Consider the following 25,752-nt stretch of genomic DNA (forward strand, 5'->3'; position numbering starts at 1 on the left):
TACATCATTCCCTCTTCTCCCAAACAAGCGTTTGTTAGACTTGTGCTCAAGAAATCATCACTTTGTTCTAACAATCTTGTCAATTATAACCGGGTTTCTAGATTTCATTTTTGAAAGAGATTATTGGGAAGGCCATTGCAAAGCAGCTTTGCTATTAATTGAAGTTCTCAGATTTTGCTGAATCTTTTCGATCTGATAGTTCATTGTGGAATATCCTCCAACAGGTTGCAAGTTGTATTTTAAGCCATCAATTTATTTGCTAAATAGCTTCAGAACAATTGTGATTACTATAAATGTATTAGTTCCAATGTACTTGACACACATTTGTGAGTTTTCTATTACTGTATAGATTGTGAAAAACTTATAGATTCTGAAAAAATTTGCAACAAGTATTGAACACTTAAAATTTTGGCTGTGTTGGTTAGCTGTGATAAGTCATGTGGTTTAGTATAGGTTCCCTGATTGGATATGAATAACTCTTATGATCAGGCAGAGGGTTTGAAGAAGTCCTTGGTGTATGAATCTCTTAGCATGAGGTAGCAGCATAGGGAGAAGGATCAAATAAACAAGACTGGGGGATATTTAAGATGGTGTTAGACATTTTCCTCTCGGTATCACTTAGGTTTTGCTCAAAACATCATTCCTAGGAAAAAATAGGCTTTTGTAAGATTTATTGGCTGGGTACAGAATTTAAATTTAATTTTCTCTCATCATATTCATAATGTTGCCAACCCCAGCCATTCAAAAATCATGAGTTGGGTCCCAAAAGATCATGACATTGACTTTAAAACTGTGACAGTTTTAAAATATGATATTTTGTGGGTTCTTTTTATTTGCCTTTTAGGTTTGGAGGATTTGGACTTCATGCTTTGAAGCTCTTCTCTGCAGCCAGAAGGGCAAGAAACTTTTTTTAAAAAAATTATAGCTGGATTCTCACTAATCATGACTCCAGGAGCAGGGGCATTTAGAAAAACACCTGCTATCACAAGACTCGTGAACCTTCTGCACTGGTTGTGTCAATTTCCTATGTAAGTACTTGAGCATGCAAGCTTAATATTTGGTAGGTGAGCCTTTATGCAAGTGAAACTTGATCAGTCTCATGTTAATGAAAAACAGAAACATAAAGGTGTGATTGGAGCAAATACTTGTGGCCTTATACTTTTGTGGCAGAATCTGGCTCCAGACTTTACAGACTTTACGTGAAACTCTGGCACACAAGAAAAAAAAAGAATGGTACTACGGCTTTAGTGGCCTTCAGTACAAGCCAGACACGAACCTCAGCTGTATTCTCAGCTGGGAATCATCTATTCTTCTGTGTTGATACTTTTATCAGACAGGAGGTCATTGTGGTAATTAAAGCTGAGAAATATATAAACATGGGAAAGTATTTAATACATTTAATGCTTTATCTTTTGCAGACATTGTACTGATGGGATACAAATGTCCCTAACAAGACATTGAAAACAATGGGAACATTTTGTATTGTAACCTTGTCAATTGCTTAGCTACTACTTGTTTTGATGAGAAGCTAGTTTCAGAAAGATGTCGGGACAAGTCAGAAATACTTCTGTAGTAACACAGGAAAAGTCATCACCGTTATTTCAGAGATGAAAGTATATGCCTCCCCCAAATCATTTCAGCTCATTCTGTTTTGACTTCATAAAAGTAGGCTTGTGGTATTTTGGATGGCATGAAATTTACTCTGTTATGTGCTGAGTATATAGTTGTAAATCCAGGCTAACTTCACTGAAGTCAATAGATTTACTCTGGATTTACACTGGTGTAACTAAAAACAGAATTTCGTCCTTTGCCTTTGTCATTGCCCCATATTCTATCAATTGATCTATTATAGGTGCTGGAAATGCCATGCTGTTGACTAATATTCCCTTTTGTAGACAGGTACATATGTGAGGCAGTACTTCTACTAAAATGTATATTAGTCCGCTTGTTGGAAGTTTGTGGGGAGTGTTTTTAGTGTAATAAGTATAGACTGAAAAAGGCTCAACAAGTTTTTTCTTTCTACTGTTCATTATAACCTGTTCTATGTATCTCTTCTTTTGTCTTTGGCTAAATGTGCCCATTTGATACAAAATGATAAGATGAATATCCTAGTATGAATTAAATATAGCATTAATAAAAATAAATTCTAATCTGAGGAACAATTTGCTGCAGTGCATACATTCATAGGTGCTGGAACTAGGGATGCAGGGGGTCCTGCAGCACCCCCTGACTTGAAGTGGTTTCCATTATATACAGGGTTCACAGTTTGGTTTCATGGCTCTCAGCACCCATACTATAAAAGTTGTTCCAGCACCCCTGCATAAATCGATATTTTACGAAGAAAAAAAGGGAAGCAAGAGCAAAACACATAATCCTTAACTTTTTTTTTTTTTTTAGCATTGCCAGAGCAACATCTGAAAAGCATCTTAGCTTCCTTTTTCTAGAAACCACACACCCATCCCATTAGCAAAATGAAGTCTGGGAACATCCAAAAACACATGTCCACATGATAGTCTTTTTGACAAGAGGGAATGAGACAAAAGCAAGTTGAATGAAAACAAAATGTTCTTTGGATTGCTTGACAGAAGTTCGTTTTGTTGATTTCATCGCTATTACATTTGCCAAGCTCAAGGCAACATGCTTGTTATAGCTGCTAAGTTCACAAACTGAATGAAGATATACTTTGAGATCCCACACATTAATTAAATACACATACGTGTATGTTATATCTGCCTGAATATCAAAGATATCTTACTTTGTATGTTGATTATATCTTTATTATCTGACCAACACCCATATTTTTTGCATAATCAGGCAGTTTATTAATCAGGCCAGCACACGTCACCTTTCTCCACTACTTGTCTGTTATGAATAAAACTAGATAGAAGAAGATGGCTCTCTTCTCTGCAGCTGACTTCCTTATGTATATCATCCAGTAGACCTTCAGTGTGCTCCAGAGCTGAGGGAATCTGGAGTACAGAGTAGTGGACAGTACAGAGTAGTGGACAGTACAAACCTGGGGACCATAACCAAGCATTTCGGTTAATGAGAATTGTACTGTACTGGTTTGCTAGGGCTGGCCAGAAAACAAGAATTAAATTTTGTAAAAAAATTCAAGGTTTTGACATTTGTATTTGTATAAGGGGGAGAGGGGAACCAGTCACAAACTGTGCTTCTGATCCCCATGCTGGTTATCAAGAAGCTAAAAAAGAAACCACACAGCCCCCTTTACTGCATTCGATTTCTCTGACTCCCAATCAGCACATAGGTTCAGTAGTTATTTAAAAAACTCTGCTCACTATGCAAAATGTTCTTGTGACCCCAAATAGCCAGCACATTACCAGGTCTATATTAGTTTGGATCTTACCCAAAATACTACACTGCTTGCCAATTTTTAGTGTCTAAAACTAAAGGAATATTATAAAGTAAAAAGAAAGAATAATAAGAGAGTTGTTAAATTGTAAAGCAATCAGATACATACAGAGACTTCAAAGTCCATCTATCAGGTTCTTAGCAGTATTGATGAGTTTGCTGGCTTTAAAGTCCCTCTGGAACACATCCACAGCTAGGATAGAACATTCAGTCCTTTATTCAGAGCTTTATTTGTAGATAAGTTACTGCAAAGGCAAGAAGCAGGAATGAAAATAAAATAGAAATGATGCAGCTATGTTTTATATTCCTTTTGCTATGTGACTTGTACTTCCTGTGTCCCAAACATAAGCTTCCCAGCACATGTCATGGAAAAGCCTTAGAGTTCCCTATCCACTGGCCTGCCCCTACACGCCTTGCTGACTCCTTTCAATGGGTTCTTTGTACAGCTAATGACCCTTGATGGGCCACTGAACAAACTAGGCAGTCCTGATGCCAATCTGTCTGGGGGTGTCACCCAGAAACACAGCACAAGCTTTGAAATTCAGATATGCCATACATATCTATAACTCACAATACAAAGGTGATACAAACATATAAACAAGATCATCATACTTGGCAAATTATAACATTTTCACTGACACTTTACATGGCATATCTGTTCAGATTCATTGCAATTTTATAATATTGGTGTCAGTAATATCAAAAAGTGTTCCACATATTCCATACAGCATCACACACATCAGAGCACTCTACCGAATATATGCAAGCCTAGTGGCTTGAAGCTACAGTGAGCAGGGAGCTTGCTGTTACCATCTACTGGTGAACAGGGGAAAGTGGACAGAAGCTCCATAGGGAAGGAGCTGTTTACTGCCTATTGGTGGACAGGAGAAAATATGTCTACAGAGAAAGTTCATTTGCATACACTTTCTACCCAGAACTCCTGCAGTGACACTTTTGGGACTTAACAGAACTATACACCAATTCTGAATTGGTTGGGTAGTGGGACTGAACTGAGAGAGATGTTCCTGCCTTGTGGTAACAAGTACATCCCTGATGGCAAGAACTCTGCTGAAGTGTCCTGTATGCTATTGATCCCCTTCCACTGAAGATTTTTCAAATTGACACTGCACAGGTAGCTTTGCAGCAAGAAGTAGCAGAGCAGTAATGCTGAGTGAACTCTGGTGAGACCCTCCACTTCTACCCAGCGTCAATAAAGCTGAAATCACTGTAGCTGGGTGAGTTGGTGGAGTCTCAGGACAGGCTCAAGTAGCCCTTCGAAAGGACTGGATACAAGCCTGCCTTAGTACACCTGAGCACTTTGGACTATGCTACCCACTGACACCAAACTGAGAATGGGGTTTAGTAGATGGGGAAGGGGGAAGTGACGTGGTCAAGGGACATTGGCTTAGCAGACACTGGCAAGTGGGGAACTGCGGCCTAAGTTACCATGAGGGTGAGTGTTTTATTTATTATTCATTTATATATTTTGTTGTTGTATTTTACCAAGTTAATGCTGTGTCAGAGTCTTTCCTTGTTTCATATGCCTGCAAGTGGGGAAGTATTTCCTGTTAAGGGCACCCAAGGAAGGTGTTTAGTTTTTCTCAGATTTCTGACCCAGTGGCTTTTGTTAGTTTTAACAGGAACACCTAGACATTTGAACCCAGATCTTGTTGCTGCCAAAAACACTTAACAGAAGAGTTACATATATGTAATAAAACTTCCCTGAAAAAGTCATTAATCATGTCCTCTTTACACCAATCCTAAATTTCTTTTTGATTTTCATGCTTCTTTGACCTGACCAATCATCCATTTCATTTTGTGGCTTTTTTTTTCTCTTGGGTTTCCATGACATTATAATTTCTTGATGCTTTTCAACCTTGGTGTCTGCTCCTTCAGTGGATTTTCGTCCACTCTCTGGTGCTCGTCCCTAGGGGTTTGTTGTTAGTTGCATGTGGATATGGATGGGCAAAAAAATGGAACTAATGATTCAAATGCCTTTCAGTTTCTGGGGTGTTGTTTTTCAGTTCCTGGACCTGCATTTGCCACTAGGATTTTGATTCCAGGTTGAATCTAAAACTGGAAGTGGCCTATTTTACAATTGGGATGGCAGAAATCTCACAAGAACAGGTACATTTCTGAGGTTTTCACTATTCAAGATGTCAAAGATTTTGTGATCTCTCAATTTCTACATTTTGGGGATACAGTTTTGCAAGATTTTGGCACTCTTAGACCTACAGCCTAACTTCAACAACTTCTCAAATCATAACTGTACCTCTTTAAGAAATAATTTCCATTGAAGAACCAACACAATCAACCAGCCCCCACCTAACAACTAAAAACCCTACCAAAACATGACACTACTATAACAACATTGGGGTTAATTAAAGAACAAACCAGTGAATGAGAAAGGAATAAAACTTGAATAAAATAAACTGGAGAGCATCTCTGATGAACTGCTGCACACAGCCCTGTGGTGTTCCTATCCCCCATCTCCAGGGCACACCTCCAAATTCCCACACTCACAATCCCTTACGAGGGAGCATCTCCAAGTCACAGTCTTTCATAAACATATATCTATATCCTCCCTCTTAAAGAAAAAACAAAGTAACTCTTGTATACATATATGTAAACTATCTAATAATACATACATTAAATTCTCAACCCATCTAGTACATATCCATAAACCCAATGTGTCAACTACCTAGAGAGGAGAGGTTACCAGCCCATTACTCTCAAGTGAGTCTTTACCAAAAACTTTCCTTAAATACCCCTTCTCCAGGCAAATTAGTAAATCTCTGAGTCTTTCAAGGCATTTAATCTCCCGCTCTGATCTTCTCTGTATCAGCTGTTCTCCTAAAAAGAACAGGAGTACTTGTAGCACCTTAGAGACTAACAAATTTATTAGAGCATAAGCTTTCGTGAGCTGCAGCTCACTTCATCGGATGCTGTAGCTCATGAAAGCTTATGCTCTAATAAATTTGTTAGTCTGTAAGGTGCCACAAGTCCTCCTGTTCCTTTTACGGATACAGACTAACACGGCTGCTACTCTGAAACCAGTTGTTCTCTTGTTCCTTGACAGTTTCTCATTTGTGTATTGATGATAAAGGGTCAGTAAGATGGGAAATGCCAGAATCCACCTCAGATGTCAGTGTGTTGGAACATCCTGGGATTACCCGTAGATCCCTTTGATTATGTGACGATGTGTCCCATGTCTGGACTACATAAGACCTTGCATGCAGCTGTTCTTTAATAGTACCTCTTTGGCCCCAAGTATTAGAGGTGTGATTCCTCAGGCAACGCTATCCTCTCGGTTAAAAGATGGGAGATCACAGGCCTTTTTGTCAAAATAATATTTTCTTTCATCTTCCATATGATTTGATTGTTATGAGATTTCATCAGTTTATCAGTAATTGTCAAATTAGATTTGATCCTTCTTCCCATTAACAACTGATCTGGAGAAAAGTCTTTCTCCAGAGGTGTGCTTCAGTTAACCAATAAAGCTTTATAGAAATCCCTCTGCCGCCCCCACTCCCCCCCACCCGCTGCCCAGAAAAGTCTTTTTCATAAGGGTCTCTACTATCTGTATAGAACTTTCCACAAATTCATTTGATTGGAGATAATTTGGATTTGATGCTTTGTGATGAAAATCCGAATCTCTGGCAAACTGCCTAAAATCTGCATTGGAAAATTTGAGCCCATTATCACTAAAGACTTCATCTGGAATTCCATGTCTGGAGAAGATACCTTTTGTGCCGTCTATCACCGATTTACTAGTAATACTGTGCAGCGTGCAAATGTCGGGATACAGCGAATAATAATCTGTGACTATTGAATAATCCTTTGATTGCCAGATGCCTAAATCAGTGCCTACTTTCACATATTGCCTTTGTGGAAAAGGATGAGGTCTCAGTGGCTCTGCCTATTGGCATGGCTTGTATTTCAAGCATGAAAAGAAGTTTCCTGCCACATTAGCGATGTCATGATTGATCCACGGCCAATACAGCACTTCTCGTGCTTGTTGTTTGTACTTCTTAATTCCTAAATGACCCTAATGGATCTTTTGTAGCATTTCTTTTCAGCGGCTCATTGGAATTACGATCTTACTGTCCTTGAAAATTACCCCATCTATTACAGTAAGTTCATGTCTAGTTCCAATAATGTCTTATATTCAGACAGCAACAGCTTATTTCTTTAGGGCACCCTTTAATTATCACTTCTTTAAGGATTCCCAAGGATTCATCTTTCTCCATTCCCTCTTTTATTTGTTTCAGTTTCCTGTTAGTTATGGGAATTGACTTTACAATCAGATCTACATAGCCTTGCATCTCTATCTCTAAAATCTTCTCTGATTTTGTGGGAGCCACTGCTCTGGAAAGTGCATCTGCAGTGAACATGAATTTACCACGCTTCTAGGTCACAATCAAATCATACATTTGCAGGGCTTTATCATCATTCTTTGAATCCTTAAGATACAGTCATTTAGAGGTTTGTTAAATACTGCTACCAGGGGCTTGTAATCTGTTTCAGCTTCCACTGCCTGTCCAAAAATATATTGATTTAATCTCACACAGGCAAACAATATTCCTAAAGCTCCTTTTTGATCTGTCTGTGTTTGGTTTCTGCCTCAGTCAGTGATTTGGCTGCATATGCCACTGATTGCCAACAATCCTCATGCTTCTGTAAAATCACTGCACCTAACCCATCTGCTGAGATTTTAATAGTGCATAAAACTGCAACACTGGTTCTTGTATCAGTTGTTGTTTTCTCCTGTTCTGCACCTCAAAACCATTCATTTGTATTCTCTAGGAGTTTTCTCAAAGTTGCTGCTTTGGTAGATAGATTGGGTATGAATTTTCCAAGATAATTAACCATTCCCAGGAACTGTTGGACATCTTTCTTTGACTGAGGACCTGGCGTCATTTCAATGGCTGAAATCTTCCTCTTATCAGGTTTTACACCTTCGTTGGAAATAATGTCCCCAGCAAAAGCCAGTTCTATAACCCTTAAAACACATTTCTTCCTGTTTAGTTTGAGGATTGTAGCTCTAGTGGCATCAAGGGCTACCCAAAGTCTACGATCATGCTCCTCTTTTGTTGAGCCGGAGATGATGATGATGTCATCCATTGAGTTGTCAACACCATTAATATGTTCACAGATCATATGTATGGTTTAGTAGTATACTTCTGGTGCTGAAGATATGCCAAAGGATAAGCATAAGAATCTGTATCTTCCAAATGGGGTATTAAATGTACATCATTTTGAGCTTTTTTTCACTTAACTTTAACTGCCAAAAACCCGGGGATACATCCAATTTACTGAAATATTGAACATTTTCAAATTAAGACATAATCTCTTGTCCGGTTGATAGTTTGAAATGTTCTCTTGTTGAGAGAGGCCTTGTTGAGACCTCTGGGACCTAAACATATGTGTAGCTAGCTGTTACTTTTCTCCACAATGACTAGGGATCTCAACCATTCTGTTGGCTCCCCATTTTCTTGTATTACTTGCATTGCTTCCATCCTTGCATGCTCAGCCTTGAGTTTTCCCCAGAGTGCAAATGGCACCTTTTTACATGGATGGATAACTGGAGGCACCTGCTTATTTATCTAAATTGTATGTTCACCCTGAAAGCAACCCAACCCTTGAAACAAGTCATGATATTCTTGAAAGAATGCCTCATAGCCAGGTTCAGTATGATCTTATAGTGAGAGCACCCCTTTTAACCGTTTGAGTTTCTCACATGCAGCCAGGCCTAAAATTGGTGTCAGCTTTTTTGGCACTACAGTGAATGGGAGTCTGTACATGGTGTTTTTATCGTTGATGTTAGCAAATCACCTCCTGAGCTCCTGTGTCCAGTTTCAGTGGAATAATTGCTCCATTCACTGTCATAGGCAGTATCCAGTCCCTCTCATCAGGCTTTCTAGATCCCAGTAGGTCTTTGAAAAACTCCTCAACCAGATTGTCTAACTAAATGAACTTGACTTTTCTGCATTTGGGATCAGCAGCATTTTGCAAAATGATTATTTTCCCCACATTTATGACACTTTCCGAAATGCAACATTCTGTTTGGGGCCATGCTGTGGTGCACATTTTTCACATGACTGTCCATAACCCAGTCTTCCCCCTAGCAGTAGTTCTCATAGCAAGTGGTTCCAGTCTTTGATTTGACCTATTTTGGCTATATTCTTTTGTACTTCTGGTGAATTCAGTTCTTTGGCTTGTGCTTTCACAATTTCTGCTGTGCTGCATTTTTGTAGAGCTTTTTCTAAAGTTAAGTCTCCTTCACGGAGCAGTTTCTCTGTTAACACATTGTCTTTAATGCCACTAATGATTCTATCTCTGACCAGAGACTCTGTCAGCTCACCAAAGACACAGATTTTATTGAGTTTCCCTAATTCTGTGACACATTGCTCTATGGTGACATACATTTTTGCATGCATGTAAAAAAATTGTCTCTCAAAGGTTGCATTCCTTTTTGGCGTGCAATGTTCCTCAAATTTAGTCAGTGTTTTACTTAACTTCATGCTTTCACCTTCTTCAATCTTAATGTTATTATAAATATCCAATTCTTCCTCCCCAACAACATGCAAAAAATTGATGATTTCACTTCATCATTTTTCTCCTCTGCCTCTATGGCTGCTAAATATAATTCAAATATATGATTTTTTTTCCAGTTCTATGCAACATTGCCTGACAATTGCAGACTGGATGGAAGTTGAAACACATCCATTTTTGGCTTTTTTACCCTTCTTAAGCTAGTCAAGCTACTATTGTGCTCACCAAATACATGCAAAAGCCTCTATGCCTGGTGCTCCATGTGCTTCTCTGGTGCCTCCCATTTGTCTCTGCTTTCAGTTGCAAACACATGAGTTTACTTCAAAATGATGGCAGTTTCCTTCTGATTCAACACTTCTGACACCATGTAACCATTTTGGGTTCATTAAATAACAAACTAGTGAATGAGAAGGGAATAAAACTTTAATAAAACAAACTGGAGAGTGTCTCTGGTGAACTGCTGTACACAGCCATGTAGTGTTCCCAATACCCACCTACAGGGCACATCTCCAAATTCCCACACTCACAGCACAGTCCCTTATGAGGGAGCATCTTCAAATCACAATCTTTCATAAACATATCTCCACAATTATCCTGCACACAGTTCTTTCCCTTGAGCAGAGAATGAAACATATGTGACAGATGTTTGTCATGTTACTTAATGCACTACTGAAAGATGTTCATATAATGTTATGAGAGAAGTGGAAGAACGTATGTATAATAAAATAGAACATGACCATAATCTAATCTGGAATGGGATTCAGATACCTCACATGTGGATAAGACGTTCAGCTTTAAACAAAAAAAAGTGCGTAATTTTTTTCAGTTTTAACCCTGGCATATATGCATTTTTCCCCTGTAAATCTCACTGCAAAGTTACATTAAGTTGTCTTAGCTTCCAGACTGAAAGAAATCAACTTTGACATTCACTGTCACTCTTGTAGTGTGAACCTATTCAATATTCCACCTTCTAGGAGTGGTTTCCAGATGTCCTCACTGAGAGACTCAGCACTGTAAAATGTGGTCTATCAAAATATTGCAAAGATAACAAAAAATTGAGGTTTGAATCCAATCCTTCATTTGTAATAACCAAATGTTTGCAAAAACTTCATTAGCAGTTGTCAAATAAGTGCATTTATCTCTATTTTACTATTCAATAAGTTAATTTTACTGAGTACTTAAAGTGTAAGCAAACAGTATTTGACAAATGATTAAGCTGGTCAAGTACTGCAGAAAAAAATATTTGAAAGTGTATAATTGCAAATTTTAGTGTTAATGAAGAAAAGGAGATTTTAAGAAATAGATAAAGTCTGAGAACCTATTTCCCCACACTCTCCCTAGAAATGGGAGGTTGATCACACTGATATGCACCAATTAACTTCTCATTATTTCTAGCAATAAATATTAATGAAGATAGCAAATAATAGCCTTTAATCAAGTGTGAGCCAAATGTTTAATTTCAATTATTTTGAAACAGGAAAATAGGTAGATATTTGTACGTAATCTTTATAAGAAAAGTAAACAAATGTAGGACCCAAAATCAAAAGAAGTCAGGGCAGGAATGAGGTGTAAGAAAGAATAATCTGTCATTTTGTAAATTTAAATGAGCATATGAAATTACAAATAGAAACAGTTTTTCCATCTTTTGTGCTACCATAAGTCTCTAATCTGTGAAGCATTTAATCACATGTTGAATTCCAATTGAAAACAATGGGACTTACACATATGTTTTAAGTTAAGCATGTGCTTAAGTACTTTGCTGAATCGGGTTGGACTGCTGAATTACAGCCATATTGCACATTCCAGCAAATGCTTGCTACCAAGCATTGTGATGGTTGTTCACAGTAGTAGATACTCTATTTGGTCAATGGGACAATTCATGTCACACATTGTTGTGCCTGGTAGTAGTAGGTGTTTGCAAAATCAGCCCCAGAGTATTGTTTTGTTTTTTAAATGATAAGTTTCCTTTAAAGATGGGAAAAAAAGTGTAAATGAGAGAACTGTAGAAAGTTAAACAAATTGATTTCTGTATAACTATAGTGCTGATTCTTAGCTGTCTATGTATCACTTTATTTATCACATCCCTATAAAATTATTGAAAAATATTTTGTAAAATGTGTTTGATTTTTGTTTTTCAGAAATGCCATTTATTTGGATGGCAGCTATTTAGATTAGCTTGAAAGGCTTAGACCCAGTAAAAAAAATCTTGCAAAATATTTGAATGAAACAGATTATTTTTATAGAACCATTTGTTATGTTTGAAGTTAAGTTACTATATTATGCAGCTTCTTCTCATAGTTTAATTGTTGTGATAATGTTTTAGTCTAAGACATAACGGTTACAAAAAGCATATAAATAGAATCCTACCAACTGACATGATATTCAATTCATTAAATCCTAACCAAGACCAAACATTGCTCTTCCAGCTACTGTAAACTAAACTGTTTACATGTGAAGAAAGAATTGCCTAGTTGGTTAAATTCTGCATTTTATATATCTGGCATACAAGCAGCTTCTTTGTTCCAGATTGCTACCACAATTCCACATTTGCTAAGAATACCAAAAATACCTTAGCTATGCTAAGGATAATATATAATAAATGAGGAACTGGAAGTATGTACACATATGTAAAAAATTTAGTTTCCCTTATTTACTGGATCATAAAATAGAGCTCTAAATATACTAATAATAAGTAGTCAGAGACGTCGAAAGTTGGATTGAAGTATATTATTATAAGAATAATAAGTGATGAAATGGGACCATTAGCCTTCATCATGAATATTTGGAGAGCATTATTTATTTTTAAACTTTTCACTTGGGTAAAGTTACAATAAAATGTTCGGTTTCAGAGTAGCAGCCGTGTTAGTCTGTATCCAGAAAAAGAACAGGAGTACTTGTGGCACCTTAGAGACTAACAAATTTATTAGCGCATAAGCTTCCGTGGGCTACAGCCCACTTCATCAGATGCATAGAATGGAACATATACTAAGATATATATACATACAGATAAGTTGGAAGTTACCATACAAACTGTGAGAGGCTAATTAGTTAAGATGAACGATTATCAGCAGGAGAAAAAAAAACTTTTGTAGTGACAATCAAGATGGCCAATTTAGACAGTTGACAAGAAGGTGTGAGGATACTTAACTTAAGGAAATAGATTCAATATGTGTAATGAACCAGCCACTCCCAGTCTCTATTCAAACCCAAGTTAATGGTATCTAGTTTGCATATTAATTCAAGCTCAGCAGTTTCTCGTTGGAGTCTGTTTTTGAAGCTTTTCTGTTGCAAAATTGCCACCCTTAAATCTTTTACTGAGTGGCCAGAGAGGTTGAAGTGTTATCCTCTGGTTTTTGAAAGTTTTGATTCCTTATGTCAGATTTGTGTCCATTTATTCTTTTGCGTAGAGACTGTTCAGTTTGGCCAATGTACATGGCAGAAGAGCATTGCTGGCACTTGATGGCATATATCACACTGGTAGATGTGCAGGTGAATGAGCCCCTGATGGCATGGCTAATGTGATTAGGTCCTATGATGGTGTCACTTGAATAAATATGTGGACAGAGTTGGCATCGGGCTTTGTTGTATGTATCTATATCTATATATATCTTAGTATATGTTCCATTCTATGCATCTGATGAAGTGGGCTGTAGCCCACAATAGCTTATGCTCTAATAAATTTGTTAGTCTCTAAGGTGCCACAAGTACTCATGTTCTTTTTAATAAAATGTTCATATACTACATAGTACATTACTTATTAATTATTCACAATAGGGTCAATATTCAAAGAACCTGGCTAAAGATTCTGGTTTGCTGGCTGGGGAGCTCTCCTCCTCTGAGTATGGAAGGAAGCATGACCAAATTTCTAAAAATCCATCCTCCATTTGGCACTTCTCTTCTGTACATTCTTTGTATGAAAGCTTTCTTGGACAGCATTTTTAATGTGTAAATTCTCAGATACTACATTTACCAGGCTTGGAAGCTAACCTTTGTGTCCCTCGCTGATGGAATATTATATAAGCAGCAAATCTGGAACTACAGCTGTTAAGTGAAAAATCCCTTAAGCCGTGTTGGGTGGAGCAGTTTATCTGTTCATAACATCTTCACTAGCCAAATAAGCCCAACCTGTCCTGTCCTAGACCCTGATCCTGTATTAGGATCTTCTAGTCAGGACTTGTATGCCTGCATGGACTCCTGCTTACTTTGGTAGGACTCCATGCATGGACAAGAGTCCTTGTTAGTGGATCCCAATGTAGGATTGGGGCCCAAAGCATTGTCCCTTCCTGCTCCAGTTTTTTCTCTTCAGATCGCTTATCTCATGGATGAAAGCAGCCGAGGCTTGAACAATGCAGATGTACAAACAGTGTTCAGGGAACTCCAGCCTGGTCAGGCAGAAGGTGTCGGAGAGGAACCTGATCACAACTGTTTGACTGGAGGACTACTTACAGCCAACGTCCTAAATAGAGACTAAATAGATAAAGGATCAGAACTCTGACAGTCTATGTAAACCTCAAAAACAAGTGTCTGTGTCTTATGGGAGGAAAATCTACAATCAGTGAAACCATAAACAACCTAAAACGTTGGGCTAGAACTATACCTATACAACCTAAGAAGCCATTGAGGATCTTGGGCAAGTTTCAAGCCATGCTGGCGTTTAAAGACAATGTTTAGGTAAACAGATATTATACAGTCAAAGGCACAAGAGGGTCTCTCAGTTAGAACATGTCCCATGGCTTAGAACTGTCACAGATGGTTCAGCCTGTCATCATGACACCCAACAGTGCAAAGACTTCTGTTACTTGATGCTATGCTTACAAATGAAATTCTCTTTGCAGGACCTGAAAAGTTGAAAGGATTCAATGAAAAGATAAATATAAATGTCACTTTACCTCCAGTATTACAGTCACACAGGAGGATTCTGTTCCATGATTTCAAAGTTAGAAAGTCAGCTGGAATGAGATGAGGTTCTCACAGTTAGTGAAAAGTTTGAAAGTCCTATCCTATTAGTGTCACCAGCCCCCATGACAGATGTTCCCCAGAAAAGTTATCCAGGGAAGAGGTGTTTTTATCCACATAATCTCAGGACATCTGTGACTTTAGTGAGAGTATTGCAGCAATGCTACAGTAAATTGTAACTTGCCCCAAACTCTCAATGTACAATATTTTCTACACACAGATTCATTAGAAAACACAAACACCCTGAATTTTGGGATCTTCAGTGAAGCCGATACTTTTTAAGGAATCCTACATGAAACTCCACATGAAAGACACTTTGAGGAAATCCTGGTGGTCAGGAAACCAGGTGCCAATAAACTGTCAAAACAGAGGTCATATATGAACCCTGCAAGAGACAAAAGCTGCATGCTCAAAACCAAAAAATGTTATCCAAAGAATTCTATCAATCTAGGTTTCCTCAGACAAGTGTGTTTCACCAGTTCCAAATAAGGCTTAGGAATGCAGAGTTTCTGAGGCCTCAGAATATATCAGAAGGCATTCATGGTCTGCCAGGGATGACAGGCTCCTGACACCATTTTAGTCATGAATATATTGGTGGTTTTTCCCCACTAAAAAGAAGTATTCCTTTGATCAAATATAATACTGTTTGTTTATCACAGAAACAGTTATGCCAATAACACATTTTGAACAGCTATTCAACATCACAGAAATACAGTGGTAGTCATACAGTTCAAGGTCAGAAAGGACCACCAGATCACCCTTTCTGACCCCCTGTACAAAATACCACCAATACTACCCAGAACCCACACACCTAAATCCTACAATGAAAATGAGTCTTGCATCCCATAGGAGACTGAACTATGATGTGCCACAGGCAGGAAATAGGAGTTAGTGTAAACCAACAGATGACAAATTTAATTTTGAAATAGTTCAGCATGGCTAAGTGTCTAATTCCTTCTTAGATTAAGAAATCAATCGGTCAAAAATATACACTTTTCTTTCATACTGTATATGTTGCTTTTGCTGGGTGACTTCCATTGTTGTATCCTTGAAAGTGCAGTTAAGTAGAGAAGTTTCCTCCATTATTTGTCTTTGGGGAAACCTGTAGACCTTCTCATCAGAAAAAAGAGTCTTCCTCACATATTGTTTTATGGCTTCTGGATCCACTTAATCAGAAAATACATCAAATATCCTACTTCTGACTCAGCTAGGAATTTCTATGTATATAAATAATGGACCTGAATTTAGTTTCTTAATTTTAAATGGTAAAGACTTAAGTGTTTATTCCATGTGTACCACAAAGGTTTCCAAATAATGATCCCTGCCTCATGAGTACTCATCTTATTGTGACTGATCGGATGGTATCTGGAAGGCTACAGGTACTAACTCTCTGGTCCGTCTCCATCCCTGCCCCCCTTTTATTTGTTCATGATTCCATGAGGAGAAGGTTGACCTTGGTGGCTAGATTGGCCTTCCAATGACTCTGGCTAGGGGTTGGCACAGGGGGCAGCAGCAGGCTCTTACACACAGATGCTCATGGCTCCCTCCATCCTCACAGGAGTTAAAAACGGGAGCCAGTAGCACCAGGAGGCATTTTTGCTTCTTTTTTTTTTAATAATCTTACATGCTCCTCCCCTAAGGTTGGCTGAGAAGAGACCCTTTACCTTTTGTTACTGTAATATAAGTTTTAGCCCAAATTTTATGTAACAAGAAATTTCACCAGCTTGAGGTCATTCAGACTGATCCTCGCCCATAAGCTCAGGGTGAGACTGATTACCATAATTGGGGTTGGGAAGGTTGGGAAGGACATAGTGCATTGGCCAAGTTGCTGGCCTTGAAGAATTCTACAGTGATCATCTGAGAGAGAAAGTTGAAGGGTAGATGATGTAGAATGGGACACCATTATTGTCGCAGATAGGTTGATGGTAGCCCCAGTGAAAAATGGTATAGAGGTAATTTCTTACTTCCAGATATATTCCCTTTCATGGTGCACTTAGGCTATGAATCTGGCAGAGTTATTTTTTTAATATCCACAATTTGAGAGTCTCTTGAAATAAAAGTTGTTTATCATAGCCACCTTTCCCATAATTTCTGTACAGGAATGCTAAGGATGGTGTGTGCTGGGGTGAACAGAGGGCATCAGGGAGGGCCTATAATGCATAAGTATGCCTCCCCCTTCCCTGAGGGGAAACAATGCTCAAGCTGTCGCTACCTTGTTATAAAAGAGAGGGGGAAACTGGAAGGCTGTTGTCTGTGAGGGCTCTGGAACTTGCTTCTTATCCTCTCCCCCGCTTTAGTCTGAAATTACCCAACATTTGGTGACCTTCTGGCAAAGCTGAAAAAGGTACCCGGTTGACAGGGTTGTTGGACAGCGCTGAGGAGATACTTCCCACAATGATGAAGGCATGGAAGGGAGTTTTGTGTAGGTGGCTGGCTTGCTGGCTGAGTCCCTGTTTGAAATTAACAAGACAGTAAAATCCCAGCAGGAAAAAAAAAATTATGTGGCAGCTAGAGCCTTATATAAGCATTGTCTCTATTTAAATCTAAATAAATAACATTCCTCCCAGTAGTATTATAATTTGGGAAATGCAGCTAGAGGTACACGTCTCTTTGGTGTCTGGGGCACATGGTAGAATCATCATTCAATCAAATGTAGAGAGGGGTTAAGAACAAATGTAAAGCTACATAAAAATTGTTATATCAAATTGGAACATTGATCCCCCATTATAGGATATCCTGTCTCCAACAGTGGATGGGATGTTTCAGAAGAAGGTGCAAGAATAATGGTCAGGTATTCAGTAACTTATACATAGAGGAAGTTTCTTCCTAACCCCCTGCTGACACATGCAATGTGGAGCTATAGAACTTCCAAATTATATTCGGGGGCAAGATGCCAAATCATATCATTTAATGATTAATTCTGCTTATTTAAAACAAGTTATCATCATAATTAATGTCTTCTTCTAATCCTTTCATATGATGTTTCAATAGGGATGGATGAACTGGTTCTGATAAACCCTAAATTTAAACCCAAATTTTAAATTAAGCCTCTTTCCTTCTTTCTTTCAACAATTCTTCACTGCTTGGATTTTATAATGCCCAGAAACAGACCTGCCACAAGAAAGACCACTTCCTAAGACAAAAATGTACTTTACCTCAAGCCAAAAGGCTTTGGAAATCTTGCAAAAGAGCCAGATCTTATGACTTCTCTTCACCTAGTTTCACACCAAAGAAGTATGGAAGGTTCAGATAAAAATTCCAATTAGTCTGACTAGCTAAACCATTTTGAGGCTGACCCTTCAGATAACTCTTGAAAATAGCCAATGACAAATCTATCTTTTTCTGTTCATCATCAACAATATGGATAGGATGATAACTGAGTGATGATCAGTACAAGGAGAAAATGCTGAATTTATTACATCTTTAGCTGGGCGAGTGCATGATGGAAATGAATTTTTAAAATGGGCCTCCACTTGCACAGACTGTTGTTTTATGGATAATTTAAGACTCTTGCCAGTTTGTTTAAGTTCTGTGATCAACTTCATGTCTGGTTGGACTCCAGTAAGCAGTGGGAATCCAAATTGAAAAAACACTGTGAAGTTTTATGGAAAAAATAAGTATAAAAGGTGTATGGCGCCACTGAGGCCTTAAAACTGGCATATTCTTGAAAGATTACAAATTATGGATAAAATACCAAGGTTCTGAAGAGGTAAAATCGCTAACAATAGTTTTAAACACTGAAAAAGTTCATGTATTTGGATAAACTGGAAGCAGTACCTCAGGCCTGGAGAATCTTTCTGTTAAGGTTGTCATAATTTGTCATTTGTAATGGTACTTGTGTTTATTGTTCATTTGTATGTTTTCTTAATCAGTCATATGCAACAAAACCTGATTTTATTTTAAACTCCATAGGCCAGATCCTCAGCTGGCGTAAATCAGCATAGCTCCATCGATTTCAGTGGAGTTGTGCTGATTTAGAACAGTTGATTTCTGTCCTTGGGTATTTGCTTGATAAATAATTGCTATGATGATTTTGTTTGTTTGTTTGTTTCCCAATCCAGTGTAGCACAATTTCAGGTTTTTAAAAATATTTTACAGATCAAGTGTCTGAAAATGATTTACTAGAGTCATGGTGCTTTAAATTGCCATTGTTCTCTGAAGCAATCATGGGGCCCGGACGTTATCAGAAACAACCTGCATCACTTCTAATTAGACCTGAGCAAATAACTCACAATCAATTTATATGATTAATTTATCCTCTTTTTGAGCCGTAGGCTATCCATGAGCAGACTGTGATATTTGTAAATGTATCTGATGTTCAAATAAATTCAATCAGTTCTTTTACATAAATGTGTTTTTCTGTGGATTGAAGAACAATTATTTACAATGAATCCACTGATTAGCTCCATTTATATAGTGTTCAGCCATATGTGTCCATGAGCCAGTATTTGACTTTTAGTGAGAGCTTATGAAAGATGGTCATCTTAACTGCTTCATTTTTTTCAGGGAAGGGAGGTAAACTCTTTAAATAAGTATATCACAGTATTTTGCTAAAGTCAATGATCCTAAAGACAGAGGACAAAGTCCTGAGTTCATCATACAGGACCAGTCTGCCACCCTTACTCAGATTGAGTAATACCGGAGTAAAATACCAGTGTAATTAACTGTGGCAAAATCTGGCCCATAATTATCTAGCTGAGAGTATATAATTGCTGTCATTGAGTGCACAATATTTTTTTTCTTCTAGGCAAAAGACTAACCATAAAATGACATATATGAAGTCATATACTAGAAGATTATAGAGGTCCAGGGAGAAGGTGCATCCAATTTATCAAGAAAATCTTTTCTACTTGATCTGCTTCAGGTACAATTGTTTTTATAAGGAGAAAGTAAATCATACACTATTAAATGCTGATGGAATTATTATTTTTAAAACATTTAACTGCTCCCTGTCTATTCATGTGTATTTCTATAAATGATGGCATTAGATAAGTTAGAACGCCAGAGTTAAGCCAAATTTATGTACTTTTCTACTGACCCCCAAATGTCCAAAGCCTCATACATTAAATTAAATTCTTCTCTCTCTCTCACACACACACACTTTTACTCTGACATGGATCTTTTTTAATTAAATATTTTTGAACTTTGACAGATTTTTAAAATTCACAGTTTTAATAGATAAATAAAACACTGAACATAGCATTTAGTACAGATGTTGCCATTATAACAATATATCTGAATAGCATTACTCTAGATATTTAGGAATCTCCTACCAGCTAGTAAAACTGGCTTTCTGGCTGCTTTGCACTTCTGGGACAGGAGAAAGCATGTGGAATTGTCCAGAATGCAAGCCTGTGTCTGGACTTGTATATCAATATTCAAACATCTGGAGAAAATATGTTTTAAAATATGGTATATAAAAATCAGCTTCTCTTTTACTTACATGCCAAGATCTAATTTCTGGGTCTGTGGCTCTCCTTCTGAAGCTGATATCATTAACACCTGATGTTTGTAGAGCCTTCATTTTTTTAACGGTGAGTTATGTCATCATTTCTTGTAAGGGAAATGCTGAATTCCTGTCTCAGTAATACTGCCACAGCACAGCTGAGGATCTAGCTCTGAGTGTTTGCTTTAGGAGACACTTATCCCCTGCTGAATTAGAGGCGAATTTTCCTCCATGGAATATTTTGAATATTCTTATACTGCAATATCATCTGATGAAATAAAAATTATGTTCTCTTTAGAACATGCTAGAGTTAGCAACAATTAAAATTATTCGGGAAGAATGATATAATCTATTTATCATTACAAATTTATCATTTGTAAAACATACCTGATTTTAAAATGTGCTGTATGGTTTGACACACATTTAACCACCAAAACCTGGTGACGAGTTAAAACTATTGAATTATGGACACATTTTTATGTAATCAATTTAAAATCTTTGCATAATTACCTTGAGTGATTGCATTATCCGAAACCCTTTTTTGTTTTTTTTGGGGGGGGGAGGGCGGGTTATGAATAATAACCGCTTCCTTCTTTTTCTTTAGGAAAAAAAAACTTTCAGAGAAATTTTTTTAAAAAAGTCTGTGCGAGGGGCATAGAAATTACATCAATTAGTTTAAATGCAACCTATTTACTCATTAACCATCAGCATTTATTGCAGTAGTTGAGGCAAAACAGATTGTGGTTGGGAAACTAGAGATCTGTCACGTCTCTACAATAATTATCTAGTTACCTTACATCTGAGGTGTTCTTGAATCCAGCCTCAAACTCTTACATGAGCACATGGACACACCCATCTTATTATGGCACTAAAAGTGTTTGGCAAAGTAAGATGTGTATCATAAGACACACAAGATTAATATCTTTCCCTCAAAAATGTACCTGCCTATGTAGATGCCTAGTTAATTTGTTGAAAGGCTCAACTAAACCTTAATTAGTTACTTAGGGAGTGTACAAATTTCACTGGCAAGTGAAGCATGCAGCGTTGCATGGCATGAAGATGAAGAATGGTAAAACAGGTGATGCTAATACATTTTTCCATTTCCCAATACATTTCCCAAATATAATTGAGGATTTAACAGACAGCCCTCATTATGAATTGTTTCCTCTCATTCTGATGCTACAACTCACCTGTATTTTGAGCTTTCAAACTGGACTCCAGAATAAGACCTCAGAGTTGGTCCAAGAGAATATTTTCATTAAGCTGGTGTGAATGCAATGGAGTGGGAGGGCCTGGGTCCCCCTAAACCCCTGCCTTAGGATGAGACACTTCAGCCACAGAAGCACAGGTGAGGAAGACAAGTACTCCAACCACTAGGCTGACTGGCCCTCCAAGCCCCTGTTACACCACCAGAGAAGGAAAACTAACTCCAAACCAGTATCAATATGCAAGTAGAGTGGTCAAGATTTTCAAAATTTGCTAATAATTTGCAGGGCCCAATTTGATACATCTTCAAGGGGCCTGATTTTCAGAGAGCAAGTGCATAGCTCTTTCAATGGGATTTGAGCACTTAAATATTCTTTGTGCCTTTGGAACCCTCCCCCTGGAATTTTCAGTCCCCTGGGGTATCCCAGTGGGTGAACCCAGCTTGTCACAAAGGAGTTTGAGCTTTTCTGATCATGGGACACTTGTTAGCTCCATCACTCTGTGCTGCAGGTGCACAGCAGCACAGGACCCCAATCTCTGGAATCCCTCCTTTAATCATGTCTCTCAGTTTCCATAATCTTCCACTCTGCTGGCTTTCAAAACCCTGTCCACCTTGAAAAATAAACTTCAGGACCCAGTTCTCTACAGCCCCCAGTGACAATCTCCTGATCCAATTTCCTCTAGTAGCTGCTGAATCATTCCCCCCAAGTATGTTACAGACTGCCACATGGTGATTGGCCCATTTAAAGGGAGATAGGCCACGCCCCATCTGTGACTAATAAGCTGTCTCCCAGCTGAGGTGGGCCTAAGGGTCAGGTGACAGCAAGAGCTCAATTAGAAAGGCCAGCAAGATCTCCATTGATCTGGAAAGCTGCAGGGAGCAAGAAGGTTCCCGCAGAATTTCCTGGACCAAGGGAAAGAACCCACTTATTACATGATTTCCAGGTAGGCAGTAGTACATAGAGAGTGAGAATTACAGCAGTCAAAGGGCTCCTGCAGGAGTCCTGGAGTCAGGGGAAGGACACAGAAGAGGGTTAAGAGAGGTGAGAGAAAAGACTCAGGGAACTGTACTTCATGTTGGTCAGAGGAGCTACTTTATTTTGGTTTATATACAAAGTTTATAAGCTACATGTTTATTTATAGAATGTTTAATTTAGCATTGTTACTTAAATGTGTTGCATGAACATGTCTATCCATTGCAATTAGCTATGGTCCATAGGTTCTTACACTAAGTGTAACAACCAGGCTGTATCTGTATCACCTTTTAGAGAATTACAGAAGACAAGGTTGTTGAATTTATTTCTCAAATGTAGTCTATTCTTCCAAGCACTGTTTGTGAATCAGTTCTTTGTAACCATTTTAAATTCTCTGAAAACATGCTGGTAATAACTCTAAGCAGAATAAAACAAGATGACTATTTTTGACAAGGAAAAATCACTTGGAAAAATAGGACCCTAGGATTGACTTGTATTATTTTGTGATCCACTATAAGCCCTAGATTCTTTCCTGTGCTACTCATTCCTAGACAGTCATTTCCCATTTTGTATTTGTGCACTTGAATTTCCTTCCTAAGAGTAGTACTTTGCACTTATCCTTATTAAATTTCATCTTATCTGACCATTTTTCCAGTTTGTCAAGATCATTTTGAATTCTAATACTGTCCTCCAAAGTGCTTGCAACCCCTCCTAGCTTAAACGCATCGGCTGACTTTATAAGTGTACTCTGTATACCATTATACAAATAATTTATGAAGATATTGAATAGAACTGGATCTGCACTTGATATGCCCTTCCAACTTGACTGTGAACTATTGATTACTCTCTGAGCACTGTTTTACAACCAGTTGGTGCACCCACCTTATAATAGGTTTGCCTAGACTATATTTCCCTAGTTTATTTATGAGAAGGTCACATGAGACCAAAAGTCTTACTAAAGTCAAGTTAAATCACATCTACTGTTTCTCCCCATCCATAAGGCTTGTTAGCCTGCCAAAGAAGGAATTAACTTAGTCTGACATTATTTGTTCTTGACAAATCCATGTTGACTGTTACTTATTACCTTATTATTTTCTAGATGTTTGCGTGATTATTTGCTCCATTATCTTTCCAGGTACTGAAGTTAACTTGACTGGTGTATAGTTATCCTTATTCCCCTTGTTATAGATAGGTACTATATTTGCTCTTTTCCAGTCCTTTGGGATCTCTCTGGTCGTCCACAAATTCTCAAAAATAATTGTTAATGGCTTAAAGATTTTTTCAGCTAGTTCCTTAAGTATTCTAGTATGTATTTTGTCAGGCCCTGCTCACTTGAAGACATCAAATTTGTCTAAGTAATTATCAACTTCTTCTTTCCCTATTTTAGCCTCAGATCCTACCCCATTTATAGAGATGTTCACTGTGTTAGTTGTCAGATCACTGCTAACCTTTTCAGTGAAAACTGAAATAATATGTGTTTCCAAGTCAAAGTTGTCTCAGATAAACTAAGTCATGCTGACCTGGAACTGTTAGAGATTTTGTTTTATATGAGCATAATCTGTTCTTGACAGTTATTGCTAATCTGTTAGCCACAAATATGCTCTTCTTCATAAGGAAAGATATTTATTCTTTTGTTCTACATCTTCTGTCTTAAACACACACATGTACAATGCAAGAAAAATCGAACTCTGTTTATCCTCCAAGGTCTCCAGTGAAAATCTTTCAGTATTCAATATACAATTTAGGATAATGTTGCAAAAGCATGCCTGTTTTTATTTTCTTTAATATTTCTTTCTCATTTCCAGTGCTATAGAGCAATAAGGAGAGTTAAGAGACCCTGGCATGAATAGTTACATTTGTTTGGCTTTTGAAATTGATTTCCTCATTTTATTATATATGATGTAATAGGTATATTGGTGTATTTTTCTTTTCCTGGGACCTGAGCACTTGTATTGAGAGGAAATTACTCTCTTCCCCTAAAGCAGTGGTCTCCAAACTGGGGTGTGTGCACCCCAGGGGGTGCGCGAGATGATCCCAGGGGTGCATGGCAACAGTGCCACTGGACGGCACTCCATTTTTTTTTCTTCGGCATATCCACAGCTGATGTTCCCCTCCGGCGGCCCACCTGTGGTAAGTCTTCCATTCTTCCTTCGGCGGCGTGCCTGTAGTAGGTCTTCCAGTCTTCTTCTGTCGGCAGCAGGCCTGCGGCAGGTCTTCCAGTCTTCTTCCGTCAGTGGCGCGTCTACGGCAGGTCACCCTGGGGGTGCACGAGCCAAAAAGTTTGGAGACCACTGATCTAAAGTATAGTATAGTGGTCATTGTTTCATCAGTGAAGAGTGTGTAGTGGCACCAAAAACCAGGGATGTGAAAGGAACAACTTTGGGCCATTGGCTATGGCAGTATCAGGATAATCCTCATCGGTAGACTATAATAAAATAGTTCCCCCCCCCCCCCCGAGACTGTGAAAATGGGGGGGAGGAGAAAACTCCCTTACATAAAATACTTCTGAGTCTCTCTAGAATTGTGCTTCTTTTCAAGGCCAAAAAAATACACTTCCCGCTGCCCCCACCCTCAGCTTTTATTTTTATGCCTAAATACACAGTTTTCAAACTATCTAGATGTACATTGTGTTAGTTTTCTAAGGGCTGCTCTCCACTATGGGGAAGACCCACGAAATTGATTGCAGAGCACTCTCTGGTCGAGCCCGGTATTCCAGCTCTCCAACAACAGTAAGGGAAGTCAACTGGAGAGCGTCTGCCATCGATTCAGTGCTGTAAAGACATGTAGCTGGAGTAGCGTAACATAGTATGTAACATAGTAGCGTAACATTATCCCTATAATGAAGTCAAGCCCTGAGAAAACCAAATAACCAAGACACTAATCCTGGCTGTACAGGAGGTGATGCAAAGGAGCAGTATGAAAGTACATATAGCACAAATGCCTAGCAAAGCCCTTGGGCTATGAAGCAGATCCTTCACTACGTATTTGAAAACTGTCATCTGCCAAACTTAATTTAGCTTTTCATCACTGTTGTTGATCTGTTTCTGTGTTAACATTCAAATTACACAAGTTGAGCAAAGTTATGTCATCTTTAGTGTTCTCCCCACACACACACATTCACCTGCAGGTGATATTATTCTGTTAACAGTTTGAACTTTGCCAAGCACACCAATTTTGCTTTCCCCAATAAAGAAAGTTGATTATTGGAATATTAATAAAACTGCTTAATGGATAGCAGAATAT

This window comes from Lepidochelys kempii, chromosome 2, assembly GCF_965140265.1.
Source record: "Lepidochelys kempii isolate rLepKem1 chromosome 2, rLepKem1.hap2, whole genome shotgun sequence".
NCBI lineage: Eukaryota > Metazoa > Chordata > Testudines > Cheloniidae > Lepidochelys > Lepidochelys kempii.